Genomic DNA, 6,013 nt, shown 5'->3' on the forward strand with positions numbered 1-6,013 from the left:
TATTTCTTTAGGTGATATAGGACTGTTTAGGTCATTAATCTGATCCTGATTTAACTTTGGTACCTGGTATCTGTCTAGGAATTTGTCCATTTCATTCAGGTTTTCCAGTTTTGTTGAGTATAGCCTTTTGTAGTAGGATCTGATGATGTTTTGGATTTCCTCAGGGTCTTTTGTTATGTCTCCAAAAGTCTCATGGGAAGCAGTAGATTTTGCAAAAACAGAGGATATGGAAGGCAGGGACGCACCCCAGGCAAGGTGCCTGTGACTCTCTTATTCTTGCCTCCCTGAAGACCAACCCTGGTCACAAATATCAGCTAGGGTTAGTAGGAGAGAAAAGCATTAAAACCTCACACCCCATAGCTGCAGCTCTCTCTGCTTCATCTCCTGCCCCCCTCTCTCTCCATCCTTCCCTCCCCCTCTCTGTCTCTCTCTGTCTCTGTCTCTCTGTCTCTCTGTCTCTCTGTCTCTGTCTCTGTCTCTCTCTCTCTCTCTCTCTCTCTCTCTCCCCCTAGGGCACTACAGAGAGAAGTAGTTTTGGGTTTAGAGAAATGTAGAGCTTGTGATTCTTATATTATTGTAAACATCTAATTCACAAAGCGACATTGTCCTTGTGAATGAGAAGGAACAGTTTCAAACATTACCCAACGTAGGGAAAAACCCAGTTTACAAAGTGAATTTAGTGAATGTAGTTCCATAAAATTAAAGTGCTTTCTCTTCTAATGCATGTTCATTCGCACAGCAGATTTATTATAATTGTCTATCCAAATTTGACCAGCTGCTGTTTCTCATTGCATTCATCAAGTTGCAGATGGAGTGTTAGGTTAGCTTATTCAAAATTCTGGGTTTGGAACTAGAGACTGGGAATAAATATTAGGGCTACCTAATATCTAGCAACTAGCCCAGTGTCTTGCATCTAAAAATATCATGTGCTGCCAAAAACATGTATTGAATTCAGCATATTTCAGGTTCCTTGTTTTACAAATGTAAAGAGTATATTCAGAGAAGTGGTGTAGCTTAATGAAGTAGGAAAAAGCTGAGATTATCAAGCTATGATATTCTTTGTATTTTCTACTTTGGTATAAGATCTCCTTTTAAACATAGATGCAGCCAAATGTAGAAGTCCATGCATATAATCCTATAGGTGGGAAGCTGAAAAAAAAGAGAACTGCTATGTGAGGTTAGCCTGGGCTAAGTAGCCAGGCTAGCCTGGGCTACAGAGTGAGACTGTCTCAAAAGAAAATATAAAAAGCAAAACCAGCCAACCAAATCCCCAAATCCTATTTATTAATTCTGTTGTAGCAAGTTAGCTGTCAAGATTTGTATGTAACCAAGTTTTATTCTTATGTGAAGTTTTATTCTTATGTGAAGGTTTATTCTTATGTGAATGGTCACTGAAGGTTTGGTGGGGGCTCTGCTATTGGAAAACCAGGTTATTGGGGGGGCTCTTCCATCTTTTATCACAATGCTGTGACTTTTAGAATTTCTGAAGTAGAAAGTCAGGACAGACAGCCTCTTAGTACTTTGAACTGAATATGACATATGTCATTTTCCAATCTTAGGTCAATGGCAAGAAATAGTGCGTCTATCTATAGGGGCCTGGATATGATGGAATCTAGATATTCCTACCACATGTAGAAATTAAAACTTAAGAAAAACCTATTCTTTCTAAAAAAAAAATCTCAGAAGTGGTCTTTGTCAATTGTAACATCGCCCAAGAATAGGTGGGTGGTCATATCAAATACAGTTCTAGAAACACTTAGTATACCACACGTAAATTCATACCTGGCTAGGCGAGTCCTGCGATGCTGTAACCATACACTGGAGCCATCCGGTAGAACAATCTGCAGGGCTGTTAGTCTGAAGGTTCTGAATGTCTGAATGCAGTGTCTTGCCTTATTTTAGTGAAGGGATGTTTGTAATTACAAACAGGAACCTGTTCCTAAATACTAGATTCATTCTCAACAAGAAGGTCACACTTTTTGTTTTGTAGAGAGGGGGACAGTTGTTCCATGTAACCTACAGTGGTCTCAAACTCTCTCTGATGCTGCTAATGAACAGGTGATCCCTTTGCCACTATGTTCTCAAGTGCTGGGATTCTGGAAGTGTACTACCATGCCCTACGGTGCTCAACTTCAAACTCAGAGCTTTCTGCATGCTGAGGAGACAGCTGAACTATACTGATAGCTCAGATCACCCATCTTTTGTAAATTATAAGCCCTGGGGTGAATGGATTCATCTGAAGAATCTCAAATTATGGGTTTATTCCTTTTTTTTTTTTTTTTGAAACTAAGAAAGTTTCCCTGTAAAGCAGGCTCTTCCTGACATCAATTCCAATGGCTGATTACTATCATTTTTTATCATGAACAATGTGAATGTTGTTTACCATTGTAAAGAGACAAGATAAGAATTTAGGGGTTGATTGCAAATCTGATTTGAATAACATGAAATGAGTATGAACTCCTTTTCATCCAGTTTCTAGGAACTATAAACACCCCTCCCCCCATCCTCATATTCTTTTGGGCATATAAAGGTTTGGGGTAAAGTAAATCGTGAAAATTTATCAAGGCATATTTGTAATTTTGTGAAAAGGTATTTGTCATTGTCTGGAAAACAATGAATATTTAGCTGCAGGTAATATCCTGCTCCCTGCCTCATACCACTGACGCATGCACTTCTTTGCAGGCATATGCATTTATATAACCACTTACTGCACTTGCAGGATCCTGGGGATTTAAAAGGATGGGGTTTCAGACACCAGCCTACTTACCCCTTTAGCCAAGGTGTTGATCATCCCCGGCCCCCTATCATTTGAGAAGCAACCAGATTGAGGTTTGCATTTACATCTTTCCCCCTAGCTATTCCAGTTTCAGCGACTCAAGTAGAGACCAGGGATCTGAACATTTAACAAATGCAGTGATTATGTCACCACCAGTGACACTGAGTGACGCCAGAGGGTAAAGAACAGAGGCTACTAGTTAGATTTTGGGTTTTCATCTATCACTGGCACCAGAGGTTACTTTTGGGTTTTGTTTCATTTCCAGATTTCTAAAGATGTTTTTCAATTTTTTTTTGTTTGTTTGTTCATTTTTTGTTTTTGTTTTTTGTTTTTTTGTTTTTTGTTTTTTGTTTTTTGTTTTTTTTTTGCCATATTTGTCATCTGTGTTCTCACTGCTTTATGGAGGAGCAGAAGTTTTCAAGATTCAACTTTTCCTCTTTGGGTATGCCTCTATTTCTCCCTAGGTTTTACAACATACTTAGAGCTACTAGATGCAGGTCACACTCGAGATTGATTCTATCATTTTGCCCATTTTGGCTTCTGTTATTAATGTTCAAGTTCTCTTGTTGACCCAGTTAAGGCATAGGGTGAGTTTGGAGTTCCTGTATGTTGGTTTCTGTATTCTCTGCCTGACTGTGGGGGAATTTTTTCACCTACAGTCTTGATTTCCTTCTAATTTGTTCTTTCTCTTTTAAAAATAAAAATTGTTTATTGTGGTTTATGCTTCCTCAGGGGCACAAACCATCATGGCAGAGATGACATGTCAGCAGTCAGGGAAGGCACAGGGCAGGACTAAGAGGGTGCCTGGCTTTAGGACATGCATACCCAGGAAACACTCGAAGAGCACAAGGCAAAGCCAGGGTAGAAAGCCCTAAGGCAGGCCTGCCTTCTGCGAGCTGCATCTTTCAGCAAGGCCTCATGCCCTAAAAGTTCCTTAGTTTTCTCAAACTTTGTGTCTAGCTGGGGTCCAAATTCGAGCCTATGCAAATATTTTACATTCAAATCACAACATCCCTTGCAAACTGGCTTTCCACTTAATACTAGTTAAGTTTTGAAGAAAATCATAGAAACATATTCATTTTTTTAAAGAATGCATGGAATTATACTTCATGGTTACACCATCAATGTTCTTAAATGTAAATTTCTTGAGAGTTACATACATGAGTACTGTATTTAAAAAAGTTTTCCCATTCTCTTTCCCCTACAACTCCTTCCCTCTCTTGCCCACTTCCTCTCAAATTTATCACTTCTTCTTTATTAGTTTCTCTCTCTCTTTTACACACACACACACACACACACACACACACACACACACACACAGAGAGAGAGAGAGAGAGAGAGAGAGAGAGAGAGAGAGAGAGAGGCAAATCGTGATAATTAAGGTCAAAGTCTACCATGTCTGGATAGCTCTTTTAAGCGTGGTGAAAAATTAGGGAATCCCTGTATCAGCAGGGCTTCCCCTTATCTGACCTTGTCTGGGGAGTCCGAAATGCCGCCCATACACTCTACCTGTAGAATGTTTCATAGCCTTTGAGATTACAAGCTCAATTTCCTTTCTCCTGTTAAGAACCAGTCCAACAAGCACCTGGATTTCCTGGAATGCCTCTCCATGCAAATGTGGTATTCTGCAGTACCCTAAACTGTTGCCAGTGATATGAACCCACCCTAGAGAACCCTATCCACTTCCCCAAACTATATAGCCCTTGACTCACCCTGAATAAACTTGAGCTGCCTCTCTGAAGTTGATCCCCGTAGTTGTAGTCATTTCCATGGTGCTTATGGGGCTGTCCATCGACTTTGTCCTTGTGGACTGGTCCCCAGGGAGAAGAGAGGTACACACACACACACACACACACACACACACACACACACACGCGCGCGCGCGCGCACACACACACTGTTGAGTCCACTTAGTCATATGTATAAGTGTTTAAGGCTAACCCATGGTGGGCATCCTGGAGAAGCCTGATTTCCCCTCTCTCAGTATCCATTAACTGCTTACGCCTCTTCCTTTAGGGCTTGTGGTCTTGTGAAAATTTCTCCATCTGCACCAGTATATCAATTAGTGTTGCCATTTTGCAGGATTTGTTTAGGCGATAATATTTTTGAGTTCTTATGGATATGGCTTTCTCTAATCTACAAAAGATACTACCCTGCAGCAGACACGCTGGTGCTCTGGATCTTACAGTCTTTCTGTCTAGTCTTCTACTTATGATACTCTTTATGCCTGAGATGGAGGGATTGTGTTTAGAGGCACCAACTGAGGTTGGCAACCCACAGGTCGGTTGTTGCTCTCTGCATTTTTGACTAGTTGTGTATTTTATAATTGTCTCTGCCTGATGTCAAAGAAGAGTATCTGGTGAGTGGTGTGAGCTACATTTGCCTGTGGGTCTAAGTGTTAAGTATTTAGAACTCAGGGGTTGAACTGGTTTAGGAAAGTGGCAGGTGTAAATTTATTCCTAGACTCCATGATCTCACTAGCCAGTGGTTGTTGTCTTGGTTTTCAGTACTAGTCGTGAACTCTCTATTACCTGGGCCTTAATTATGGTCATTGATTAGGTACCACTATTGTACCTTTGGAGATGTCCCGCACGATGGTCATTTTTTGTGGACTGTAGGCATCACAGCTGGGTGGGACTACTGACCGTATCACTTAGCAGCATGCATATTGCTAAGCTGTACCTTCTGATACTAGAACTAGTTCTTAGGCAAAAGGTTTCTGGGTCAGTTTTAGCTGGATTCCTTTAAAGCATGCTGTGTCTTCAGCAACAGAGTCTTATGTACAAGTTCAGGGTGGCAATGAAAGGCAAGGCCTGCAGCTTAGGAGACTCTTCAGCACACAAAACAGTAAGCAGTCAAGGCATTGAGAAATGTATTGGTGGAGTGATTCCAACTGCGGGCCTTGGGTGCTATCTGGTAGCATTTCTTTGCCCTTTGCATGTTGGAGGATAGGGTTTGGCAAGTTGATGCATCAAAAGGGTAGGTATGGTGGTGCAATCCTATAGTCACAGCACTTAGGAGGCAAAATCCAGCAGATTTCTGTGGATTTGAGGCAAGCCCTGGTGTACACAGTGGACTCCAAGTCAGCCAAGGTTACTCGGTGAGATTCCATCTTAGAAAACAAACACGACAACATAATACCTTTCAGAGGTATTAGGTCTAAGACAGAGGTGGACAAGGAATGGTTATTGATTGGGACAGAGACATCCCAAGGTACTTAGGCTCTGGACCTGCAAA

The sequence above is a fragment of the Mus pahari genome, chromosome 2 (genome assembly GCF_900095145.1).
Source record: "Mus pahari chromosome 2, PAHARI_EIJ_v1.1, whole genome shotgun sequence".
Taxonomy (NCBI): Eukaryota; Metazoa; Chordata; class Mammalia; order Rodentia; family Muridae; genus Mus; species Mus pahari.